The sequence below is a fragment of the Macrobrachium nipponense genome, chromosome 8, assembly GCF_015104395.2.
Source record: "Macrobrachium nipponense isolate FS-2020 chromosome 8, ASM1510439v2, whole genome shotgun sequence".
NCBI classification, from domain to species: Eukaryota; Metazoa; Arthropoda; class Malacostraca; order Decapoda; family Palaemonidae; genus Macrobrachium; species Macrobrachium nipponense.
This window is the reverse complement of record NC_087203.1, coordinates 965,272-978,551: the sequence shown is the minus strand read 5'-3', so window position 1 is coordinate 978,551 and position 13,280 is coordinate 965,272.

Below are 13,280 nucleotides of genomic sequence, written 5' to 3'. Positions count from 1 at the left end.
CATGATTAAATCTGAATCCTGACACAAAATACTGTTTTTAAATTCTAAGGAATTAGAAAGACTAAGCTCATTATTAAAAAAGCTTTCCAATAAAGGGATGAGATATTTGGCAATTTTGTAGCTTGGAGTTGTATAAGAAGAAAGGATTGGCCTCATAGGAATATTTTCCTTATGTATTTTCGGAAGCCCATACATGACACCAAAAGAAGAGCCAGTGACGAAGAGCTCGTCGTAAGTAGCCTGATTAATTGTATGTTTGTCCTTTAGGGACTTTAAAAAACGGTTGATTCTGTCCTTGTTTCTAAAAATGAGTTTAAAATCCTTTTCACCAATTTTCAGAAATTTAGAATCATAAAATTACGTATGAATTGGAAAACAATAACCAACTGCCTTTCTTAGATACGATTGTTATCCGTGACGACGACCGTTTTCACACAGGTATATTTCGAAAGGCAACGTTCACAGGCCTTGGTCTTAACTTTTATAGTTTTTGTTTCTTCAATTTTAAATTAAATTCGTTGTCTACCCTCCTCCACAGAGCCATGACATTAACTTCTGATTGAAATCTTTTCCACAAAGAAATCGGAACCCTTTACGATTATTTTAAGTCAAATTGTTACCCACCTAATCTCTTCATGAAATATGTCAGGAAAACTCTGGAAATTTCATTTCATCCTCCAGCAGCAATACATTTGGCCCAGAAACTCAAGTTTTATATTCGATTTTCTTATATACATGACACATCTTTTTTACCTCATTCAAGGAGAATTTTCTATCATTTTCCAGCTGTTGATGTCAAGTTTATCTTAATGAACCCTAGAACTATCAGTAATATGTTGTGTCATAAAGAGAGATTACCTCCTTTAATGCAATCCGGCGTTGTCTACATTTATACTTGCTGCCGATGCAATAGGCAGACTTACGTTGGAAACACGCGCCGCTTGCTTAAGGTGAGATGTGATGCACATATGGGCATTAGTTTCCGTACAGGGTGTAAACTGTCCAACCCAGAACTATCTAACAATAGAAATCATGGGAAATTTTGTAAAAATAGTATAAACTATAAGGATTTTAAGATATTGTTATCAAGTCCGTACGCACATCACCTTCCAATTTTAGAATCTCTAGCTATAAAAAAACTAGTTCCAACCTTGAACAACCACTCTTCATCTGTTCCCTTGTACATAGCTTAAACCAGGCCCTTCTTCTTGTTTACTTTCGATGCGTTTCCCATACAGCAACTGAACGTCGTTGAGACAAGGTGTCTATTTTAACTATTCCTAATCTTAATAATGCCTTTTTGTTTATATTTTCTTAATTTCGTTTTATTTTATTTCATTTTTTAGAGTAACTTGTATTTCAATGTTGTGAATTTCCTTGTATTACTTTATTCAATGTTTTTTTTTATGTCAACAAAAATAATTTAATGCTGTATTGTATATCAGTTTTTATCTTTTACTTTAGCCTGGATGATGAGACATTGGTCTCGAAATGTCGCAATGAGAACAAAGTGACATATGTTTAATGCTGTCTTCTTCAACGCCTTCTGATTTATATGTGTATGTATGTATGTATGTATGTATGTATATATATATATACATATATATATACATACATATATATATATATATATATATATATATATATATATATATATATATATATATATATATATATATATATATATATATATATATATATATATATATATATATATATATATATAATATATATATATATATATTTATATATATATATATATGTAATAAATACATTAATTCAGTTTACAGGATCTGTAAATATAAACCCATGACCTGAGGTCATGGGCATTATAGGACGGGTCCCTACGTTGGACCAAAGCAGATCTAGATTACGCTATGCGCTGTCTGCAGTAGCCTGATTTAGCCCTGTACATTATCAGCATTTTATTATTAATGATAACTTTGCACAACAACTTCCATGGAAGCGGTTGACCTGTTAACCTACGCCGGAAACTTGTAACTTCCGAGCCGGCGGACTACGTATGTTTTTATATGAATCGCTGAGATAGACTAATGTTCCGCTATCGCCGTGATGCTTTAGAATGGCAGTTCCGTGCCAACTTTCAAACATATCGGTCTTCCGACCGAGCTGCATCTCCTAGTATGGAGTTACAGAATAAAGTTGTTATATCTGTTCAACTTTATCTGTTTTGAACCTCTCCCCTTAGTTAAGAAAAAAACCACTCTACTAAGATATCAGAAGGAGATGGGAGGAACCAGAAATACTTACGAATGACAGTCGTAAGGAGAAAACAAAAAAAGTCTTTCGCAAAGCGAAGGGACTTAGATCTGGTGGCAGCGAATGACGAAGAATAATATTAACAAGACCCATATCAGCCGACCAGAAGGTCTACAAGCAACCAACTTACCACCTTGCAACATCAAAACTAAACAGAGGAAACGGGATCTTCAATCAACGCAACATTTTATGAAGACGCAGATATGTCCTTCATCGAGAAGAATACAAGCATCAACACCGATGTTTGAGCGACTGTTGTCACTTATCTTCGAGAATCTACACCGGACGAGAGCAGCATCGAACATCAACAGAAAGAAGAAAACAAACACAGGGAAACATCACGCGATCACGAGCAGGACGCAGAGAGTAGAGCAGGAGCAGGAGAGCAAGGACGGAGGCTGTGACGTCATCAATTTTGGACTTCTTCACGCATCGTGCACCGAGAGAAGACCGTGACGTCATCACGACTTCCGACGCGAGACGTCATCCCATGTCAACAATCCTTCGCAATATAATCTGGAGCTAAGTACCATTTTATCTATTCAGGTTCTTTCCTCAGTGAAGTGTTGTTCATCAGGAGTCGATCGTCCAGTATTCTGGGGGTGAGTTGTTCGCCATATTAATCTTCCTTCATTACAGAATCAATCTTCAACTACGAGTTCTCGCCCTCAGATTAATTTTTTCTCTTCTCGTTGTTGCTAATCGTTTCTTGCAGGAATTCTCCGTATAATATTTTATCAAATTATCTGTATTTTTGTATCTTTTGGGGGATTTTCCTATTATTAAAACACATTTATACAGTACATTGCATATGCGTTTACGTAGTGATCGAGTGTACTCTTATAGATATTCTGATAGGATCGCAAGGAATAGAAGTGATAAGAAAAAAGTGAAAGTGGAAATGGCAACTACTCTGACTGGCAACCCAATGTGGCGAGGTCAGCATTGTCCCTTTTCAAGGTCGGGTCAATGGGTTCCTGCCACAAAATGTTGAGGCATGGATCTCATCTGTAGACGCTCATTTAAATGCAAAAAGCATCACAGACCCAGCAGTACAATTAAACAGGAGGCCAAAAGCTTCATAGACCTTTGCTAAAGGAGACGCAAGTGCTTATCTAAGGGGGGTTTGGTTCTTTCCAAGAGGCGCTTACATGGGACGAGTTCAAAATCAGATTACGTGCCGTGTACGGGGGTGAAGAGGCTTTAGATGTAGTATTGGCATTGAGAAATATCCTTAACCAAGCCTCCATGACTCAGCTTAATGTTGTCGAGCGGGCGGCGCTAATTGCCGACCGGCTAAATGAATATCAGGTTAGTTTAAGTAACTCGGGTGGGTTACGAGTGCCAAAATCAACGTGAAAGATTTTATCCGTTTGATCTACCTTACGAGTATCACCACAATGTTGCCTGAAGCGTTAGTGCGGTGTTTTTTTTGACAAAAAAATTGCAGCCCAACAGTACGGAATTAGATGTGTATAAACAAATCAAAAAACACATGTCTAAATGTACCGACCTAGATCCTTCGCCTCATTCAAGTTTTTTGCAAAAAAATGAGAACAAGCCACAACAAGTAATTGTGGTACATAATAATAATCAAGTTGCAGGGATGGTTTGTTATAACTGTAAACGACCAGGTCACATGATTTCAGACTGTCGGACGCGTTTTTGTTCAATATATATAAGTTCACTCATTCATATAAACCGTTGCTACTCGAGGAATCAACAGCAGAATGCTACAAACACGCAACCAGTTGCCAGTGCAAATAAAAAGAAGGGTCCTCAGTAACTATAAGAAGAAACAACCAAACGGAAACGGAAATTCTGCACAACAGCAGAAACAAACAAACGTGCTTCAGGTACCTCTGTTCCTGGGCCGTCTAGCCAGAACTCGCAAGGGCAAGCAAATTTTCAAGTGTGACAAACAAAACAAAATACCATGTAGTTCACTCCAAGGGGGGAGAGGGCGCTGTTGGGTCATCAATATCAACATCTTTTGTATCAAATAATCAGTTTAATCATTTATCAGATCATTGTGAGGCAATTGATTTTCCTATGAAACACACGGCCGAATCCAAAAAGCTGTGCAGGTTCCCGTAGATTGCAACAAATTCATGCAATTATTAGTCAAAACGAGTTGCGACCAACCTTACATGCAGTAAATTTGGACCATAAGTCATTCACTTTGTTCTTTGATTCTGGTAGTCCACGTAATATCATGGATTTAAGGACTCATCATTTACTCTTTTCAAATTTCCCTATGAAAAGTCCGGAATAAGGCTCTCAGGCATAGGGAATAATGAATTAAATGTTGTAGGAGTGATCATGTACAGTACAAGGTCGGTAAGCGCACGTTTGCTGATACCTTTATCGTTGTACAAAACATTAATATGTATCCCGCAGTAATTATCGGATACCCGTCTATGGCACTCAAATATTATCTTAGCACCTGCAAACACGGCGTGTATATCAAAGGGAAATTCTATAAGTCTCTAATACCTAAAAAAAATCAGTTCTAGATAATAAAGTAGACAGACAGAGTTTGTCACTTACATTACAGAAACCAATCACCTGTCTCATGAACCAAGAAAATAATACAGGCAACCCAACAGAACTCTCCGCTGACTTACCGTATATCAGCTTGCACGCAAACTCTCGAGCCTAACGTAACTTCGAACATATTAGTGCGTGTAAAGAGAACCTTGCCCGGATCTGAAACTTTAATCCTTTCCGAAACTCTGAAACACACGGATTATCCGTCACAACAAGCCATTTATACAGTCGGCTCACAACAACAATGTAACATCGAAGTCTGTAATCATTTGAATACCACTTTAGTAATCCACAAAAATCAACATATCTTGGATGCCGAAGTTTATAAACATCGCATTCTTACGTAGCTGAGATAAATCACGCTCAATCAGTTGCGGATGAATCCCTTTTGCAATCTATAAAGAACAAAATCAATAAGGACATTCAAGAAGAAGAAATTCAGCAGAAATTCTTGAATCTTTTAACTAAATATCATGATGTTTTTTCCACTACGGATGGAACCTTAGGAAAAAACGGATGTCATCGAGCATCAAATAAGGCTTCAAGGACAACAGAAAGTAATCTATGTACCTTCGTACCGACTTCCTATGAAATTTCAGAATGAGATAACAGAGGAAGTTAGGTAAAATGCTAAAAGAAGGAGTCATTAGGAAATCAAACAGCCCTTATATTTTCCGTTAATAGTAGTACCGAAAAAAGATCGAACTTGGCGGATATGCGTCGATTTTCGTCGTTTAAATGAAGAAACAATCCCTGACAGATTCCCAGTACCATGTACGATGATATCCTATCTCTACTAGGTCGAATAAATATTTCACCAGCCTAGACCTACTAAAGGGATTTCATCAGATTCCGTTGGAACAAGAGAGTATCCCATACACTGCGTTCAGCACAGCCAGGGGACATTATGAATTTTTGCGTATGCCTTTTGGTTTACGTTGCGCTCCCATAACTTTTACTCGTATGATAAACATTGTGTTTGGAGACTTGTTAGGAGATATCCTACATGCCTACATGGACGACCTAGTAATCTTTTCCAACACATTAGAAGAACATTTACTAAATTAGAGTTAGTGCTACAAAGACTAAGGCAGCATAATTTAAGGTAAAGAAATAAGTAAGTGTGAATTTTTAAACAGAACTAGTCTATTTAGGTTTTCAACGGTTTCTAGTGAAGGTCTTAAAGTCGTCCATGATAAAGGTGTCGGCTATCCGTAACTTTCCGATACCTACTACGTCAAGGGAATACAGCAATTTTTAGGCTGTAGCGGCTACTATCGCCGCTTTATACGCAACTACTCAATCATAGCCGCTCCCTAACCGATCTTATTAAAAAAGGGCGTAGATTTCATATGGTCTGAAATTCATAAACAGGCGTTCGATAAATTGAAAGATGAACTGTGTAGTTCTCCTATCTTGAAATTTCCTGACTTCGGTAAGGAATTTTTCATAGCAACAGACGCCTCAGACCTAGGAGTAGGTGGGGTATTGCTTCAACAATATGATACAGTTTTTTTCCCTATAGCTTTTTATTCACGTAAACTGAGACCTTCCGAAAGTAAATATTCAGTAATAGACAAGGAAGGCTCGCTATTGTTAATTCACTCGTGCATTTTAAATTCATAATATACGGTTATCCCGTCAAGGTTCTCACTGATCATAAGCCCCTAACCGACTTCTTAAAGGCTTTAGTCACAGCCCTAAGCGAACTCGGTGGCACATGATCATCCAGGATTTTGGCGCGAGGATCGGGTATTTACCTGGGAAAGCAAATATCATTGCTGACGCATTATCTCGCAACCCCTCTTCATCTTGTACCGAGCCATTAGCTGAATTAATAGATATCTCAACCTCCACGCCCATTGTTAAAACTATATCTGAACAGGAAGATCTGGGCTGGAGTGCTGAACTATTACAGACAGAAACAAAGAAAAGATCCGCAAATAGAAAAAATCATCATTGCGTTAAACGGAAATCCGAAGGAAAAGGAAGTACTATAAAGTATAAGCAGCAGAATTATATCATAAAGGATAATATCCTGTGTAGATCCGTGACGAGGAAACCTGCCAACACACCGCAGTTGAATAACAACCAGGTGGTGGTGCCTATCTCACTCATACCCACTGTCTTAAAATGGTTGCATGAAAATCCACTGCAGGACACCCGGGTTATTCCTTGATGTCACAGGAAAGCCAAATCCTTATTTTATTGGCATACGATGCTTACAGATATAAAAAATAAAAGGCACATAGCAAATTGTCGCACTTGTCAAGAATACAAGGGCACACGAAGACACCTGTCAGCCTAGGGGGCTTACCCCCGTGCCAAATCAACCCTTTGAAAGAGTACATTTTAGATTTTATTAATGGGATTTTACGAGTCAGACAGAGGAAAATAAGCACCTCCTTAGTGATTATAGATGCTTTGACTCGATATACAGAACTTATAGAGCTTAAAACAAAAAACCGCGGTCGAGTGCGCTAGGAAGTTTTACGAGTGCTACATTTGTAAACATTGGAATTCCACACATCATTATATCAGACTCGGGCGGGGAGTTCAATAATCATTTCCTTAACTCCTTGTGCGAATTCCTTTGTATAAAGAAAATCAATACCATGATCTATCACCCAGAGTCTAATGGGCTAGTGGAGGGAAAGGGGCAAATCGTAAGGTTTTAAAATTTTAAACATTTTAAGGGTCACCTTAAAGGGGGGGCAGACCCCAACTGGGACATTGCCATACCTGCGGTACTAAGCACACTTTAATCACTACGTATCATGTGTCTATTAAAAATGACACACACGGGAGGCACTGTACGGTATCCCGTCTAGAACGCCTTTCCACATCTTACGCCTAACAACTAATTTTCTGGGCTCAGCTCGTGTCGCTGCGCGAAATATCCTTTAATCTATTATTTCTAGGGTAAATGTACTAACACATACCAGAGAATAAATAAATAAGAAAAAGGTTCATACAACTGACTCGCTCACCCTCCAAGAGGGTGTCGGTATGAACACTATGGCGAGTGAGATCACTACCACGAGCCGATTGCCAATAGAAATCTCCTACTACAAAATCCCCACAAGAGGAGAGCCGACCCACAGAGTGGGCAGCAACTACTACTACTCCATCCCATGCTGCCGACTGCTGCTCTCGGTGGCCATCCTTTTCAGTTAGCGCACACGGTATACACGTGCCCTTTTTTACTCTGTGTTATTTGTGCCCTTATCTTTGGATTTATTTATCATGGAGCGTGCAGCCATCGCAGCAGCTAAGTTAAGTACTCAGTGTTTATTGCTATTTGGTTTTTCCGGACCCTGAGCCCGTATTTGCCGTTTTTTAGGTATAAATACGAACTTCTAGGTCAGGGAAGCAATGGCAGCATGGCTCTTGCCTCGTGGTGGCGGTTTCGTTCTTGGTCTCCCATACCCAAGAACATTCCCTTACTTTAGTACTGCTCTATTTTAATCATCCGATTTGTTTTTTTAGGGTACAGTCTACCCCGGTTTTTGTCATGCATGCATGTCTTTACCTTATGTAGGCTCCTTCTATCCAGACCCTAGCCACGGCTCTTAGTATCGGCCCCGGCTAGCTTTGAGTGGTAGACTTTCCTTCGGGTTAGTCGTACACTCCTGGATTTTTTCTCCTACTATTGTGTTTTCTTTCTTTCATGATTTATTCATTTTATATTATATTATGTTTAGGTTAGTGTAGGCGTCTGGCTTCACTTAGCTAGTTTTGGCCCATAGGGCCCATATGCTCCGCTCTTCTTGTTCGGTTGCTTCCCGATAGCATCTCTCTGATCGCCGGTTGTTTTTCTAGCCTTATTGTTTCTTTGTTTTTGTAGTTACCGCCGCCCCGTGGTCACTACTGATCACGGAGCAGGCCAGACGCCTGTCCAGTCTTTTCTTCCCCCCTCCCGCTCTTTCCATAGAGTCGGGGGGTGGGTTTGTCTCCCTACCCATGCTCGCTCCGCACCCGACCTGCCTCCCTCTCTCCCCCCAGGCGGAGGGAGTAGAGGGACGGGACAGACCCAGACTGGACTCGACCTCTCCAGCTTCTCGTCCGGCCGGATGGTAAGGGTGGGGGGACTGGCCTTTCCCCCCTCCGTCGCTACTCCGTCGCTCCGTTGCTAGCGCGAGTCTGTATGTCCTCTCGCCCTTCCCACCTTACTGGGCTCCTTTGCTACCGGAGCCCCGGCATCCAGCGGAAAGGTGCTACTCCACCCAGCAGGGTGGACCGGGACATACAGTTGGTCTCTTCTAACCACTCCGTCTCACTGAGTCATGACACCCTCCGCCACGCACTGGACTTAGTCCGGTACGTTCAGATTTTATAGGTTTAAGAATCTGTTATGTTAAACTAGTAAGTTTATCTTAGCTACCTTAAACCATCCCCCCCCCCCCTCCCATTATCTGCCTCACCGGATCTCTCCGGGGTTATAGCCTATTCAGGCGTTAAGGGAGGGGTTATGCCCAAAATTTTCCGAGCTCCGGCATGCAACGGAGTTCTGTCCTTTAGCCTGTAAGTGATAGCCTTTAAGATACTCATGTGTCTTTTCACTTACAGACCACCAACTGTGAGCATCCGGGATGCGCCGCCACGCTTCAAGACCCATGTGGACATGAAGTTTGCCGGTCCCATGCTCCATGCGCGACTCCGCACGGGGACATCCAGGTCTGGTATCACGAGACATGCACCATTGTTATGATCTGGTGAGCCAGCTTTTAGACGGGGTAAGTATTCCACTCCGTTAGCCAGTCCCCATTTTGTTATAATTCTTAAGTTTTCTAAATTCAATCTTTCAAACTTAAGATAAAAAATTCAAGGGGTTTTGCATCCCCTATAATTTAAGTTAAGCTTTTATATAGTTTTAAGTTTAATCTTAAATCTAATCAAATACCCTCTCTTCCAGGCTCCGGCTGTGAGGGATACCGCACTGGCAACCCTGCGGGCCTGGGTCGGCGGTTTTGGAAGAACGCCGCCAAGGGTATGCCCTACATTCTTGAGAAGAAGTTGGCGGTACTGATCTTCCCCGGAGGCAAAGTCAACAGGCTACGTCGACCCAGCAGAAGCGGCCCCGACTATCGCTTTCATTCAGCAACAACTTGCTGCCCTCGTTGACGGATCAAGGCCAGGACATCTCCTCGGAAGTCGCGACATTGGATATTAATATTGGAACCTATGGTAGGTGTAGACGACCTGTTGGTCGAGGTAGGTACGTTGGACGCCCAAGGGATGCCCTTGGGTGCCACTGGAATCTTCTACCCCTGCAAACTCTCCATCCTTCCAAGGCTTTACAGGTGCAGATTATATACTTCTCCTGACGCTCCCGTTAGACCCAAGGTCAAGGGTCAAGCAGTAAAAACCTTGACTAAGACGTCGTCGTCGTCTAAAAAGACGGCGTCGGCGTCATCTTCTTCTCGTAAGTCTCCGGCTAGAAATCCCGGAGCAGAGAGGTCTAAAGCTTCTGGGTGCCGGCTCTAAATCCTCTAGGGAGTAGATCCTCCAGGGAGAGATCACACACTCCAGCGGAGTCAGCAGTTCCACTACCTTTGGCTTCCGGTTCAGAGCACCTTCCACCTCCGCAGCAGCTCCGGCTTTGGATTCCAACGCTGTTTGTTGCAACAAGTGGGCGATCTGGTTGGTTCTCTGAAAACCAGTATGGAACAAATGATCTCCGGTTGTCTGATAGGATCAACTCTCAGGACAACATTATAGCCGGACTGAGCCAAGCTCCACTAGCTTCTCCCCACCTTTTCAGCACAGGGGGACAGCCCAATTACCCCCGTATGACTCTCTACCTCCGTTCTCTATGAACAATCCTTGGAGAGTAGCGTCATACGCCCCCTTCCAAGACGGGCTTATCTCTATCCCGGAATGTGGAACTCGGAGGATTGAGACTTCGAGTTCTACCCGGAAGACCTTCAGCCTCCGTTCATCGGCTACGCCAGGCTCACCGCCTCGGCCATGGACTCGAGACGATAAGGTACCGAAAGAGACAGTCCTCTATTCACGAGACCAGGCTCAGAGAGAATGGCTCAGGTGTCTAGAGGACATGGATTGTTCCAACACAAAGATTCAACCATTTAAGAGTCCTTTTACGATCTTTACAATGGAGAGAGTACCCACCGCTCCCTTTCTTGACAAAGATCGCTACAACCACCATTCCAGCAGCCCAGAAGGGGGATTCGATGCTCAGCTGAAAGAAGCGGACCCTACGTCTCCTTTACTTCCCCTCAGCCGGTGAGTTGTGGGAAGATTTGCCCAACACTTTTTCGGCGGGCAAACTCAAACCAGACTGTGCTATGGAGCAGTTTGGTGAGAAGCTACCTAGGCTTCCAGATAGCCTTATTCAGGCAGAATTTGATTGCCCAAATCGAGGTTAGCCAGGGTCTATTAATACCATGGCCATGACCGAGGTGGCTACCATTTCCTATGGTTCTGAGCCACTCTTTAAGCTTCTCACCAAGTCTCTGACTCAAACGGTGCAGTCTGATATGTTTGAGTTCGCCACGGCTAGGACGAACTGTAGAAAACATGTCCTCCAAGAAGCAACGATTCGGCATGAACCGAATAAGTTGCTTACATCGAGCATCTGGGGAGCAGACCTCTTCCCAGAGGCGATGGTGAAGGAGGTCCAGGCAGAGGCTACGAGATTAAACCAAAGCCTTAAAGATCGTTGGGGTCTTACGGCTAAGAGACGCCAAGATCAAGTGGAAGGGGTAAGGGGTAAGGCTCAAAGGAAACCAGACGTTTCCAGCCTTACCAGAAGAAACAGCCACGCTTTAATCAGCAGGTTCCAGCTGTCCCGTTGGTGCAAGCAGCCCAACCTTCTACCTCCAAGGCTCAGTCGCAGCCAATCTATGTTATTCCCCCAGCCCTCAACCCTCCACCTCTTACGCTCTCTCTCCAGCCTACAATCAAGTCTTCGAGGGTCAGGCTTCCCAGAAGTATGACCGCTCGGGTAAGGGAGGCAGAGGTAAGCGATCCTTTCGTGGGAGAGGATCGGGAGGGCCCTTTAATAGAGGAAAGCATTTCAGGGGAGGCCGAGGAGGCTACCAACATCAATGAGGATTTTCAGGTAGGAGGGAGGCTGTTTCACTTCCGCCACCGGTGGAACTTCAGCAAGTGGGCGCAGAGCATTGTGTCAAAAGGCCTGGGTTGGAGTTGGGTAACGAACCCGCCCCCATCCAGACCTTTCCGCCAACTTCCAGCCAAAGAATTGACGGAGTATGCGGAGGACCTCCTTCAGAAAGGAGCTATAGCGAGAGTCAACAGGTTAAAATTTCAAGGACGCTTGTTCAGCGTTCCAAAAGAAAAGGCTCACAAAAAAGAAGAGTAATCTTAGACTTGTCCCCGCTTAAAAACTTAGCCATTCGCTGCAACAAGTTTCAAGATGCTCACGATCTCGCAGGTACTGGACCTTTACTTCCCCGTGGGGCCGTCACCACCTCTATCGATCTTACAGACGCTTACTATCATATCCCTATTGCAAGACACTTCCGTCCGTATCTGGGCTTCAAGATAGGAGACCAGACGTTCTCCTTCAAGGTAGTTCCTTTCGGGCTCAACGTAGCACCCAGGGTGTTCACGAAGTTGGCGGAAGTAGTGGTTCAACAAAACTAAGGTCGCAAGGGATTATGGTAGTAGCGTATCTCGACGATTGGTTAATCTGGGCTCCAACAGTCGAGGAATGCCACAAAGCAAACACTGAAAGTGATTCAGTTCCTGGAATATCTAGGATTCAAGATAAACAGGACCAAGTCAAGACTCACTCCAGAGTCAAACTTTCAGTGGCTGGGCATTCAATGGAATCTATTCCTCCCATACTCTGTGATTCCATCAACCAAGAGGAAAGAATAGCGAAGTCAGTCAAGCAATTTCTAAGTCACAAACTTGCGTCAAGAAGAACTCAGGAAAGGATCCTGGGTTCACTCCAGTTTGCATCAGTGACAAACATCTTGATGAAAGCCAAACTGAAAGACCTAACCAGAATCTGGCGCTCACGAGCAATGTCAGGTCCAGGGACAAAATTATCCTCAGTCCCTCAGATTCATACGGAATCGACTTCGCCCGTGGGCAAAAGTCAAGAACTTATCGATTTCAGTGCCCCTTCAGTTTCCTCCTCCGGGGATTACCATCCACACAGACGCTTCATTAAGCGGGTGGGGAGGTATATTCCCAGTTCAAGAAAGTTCAGGGAACTTGGTCACCTCAGTTCCGTCAGTTCCATATAAACGTACTGGAAGCAATTGGCATGGGTAGTGTTCTTGACTCTAAAAAGGTACGTCCGCCAAAGTACTCCCACATAAAGCTAGTCTTGGACAGCGCAGTGGTAGTACATTGTATAAACAGGGGAGGCTCCAAATCACGTCATCTAAATCATGTCATGGTGGCCATCTTCTCCCTGGCGGACAAGTTCAGTTGGCACTCTCCTCCACCCATAT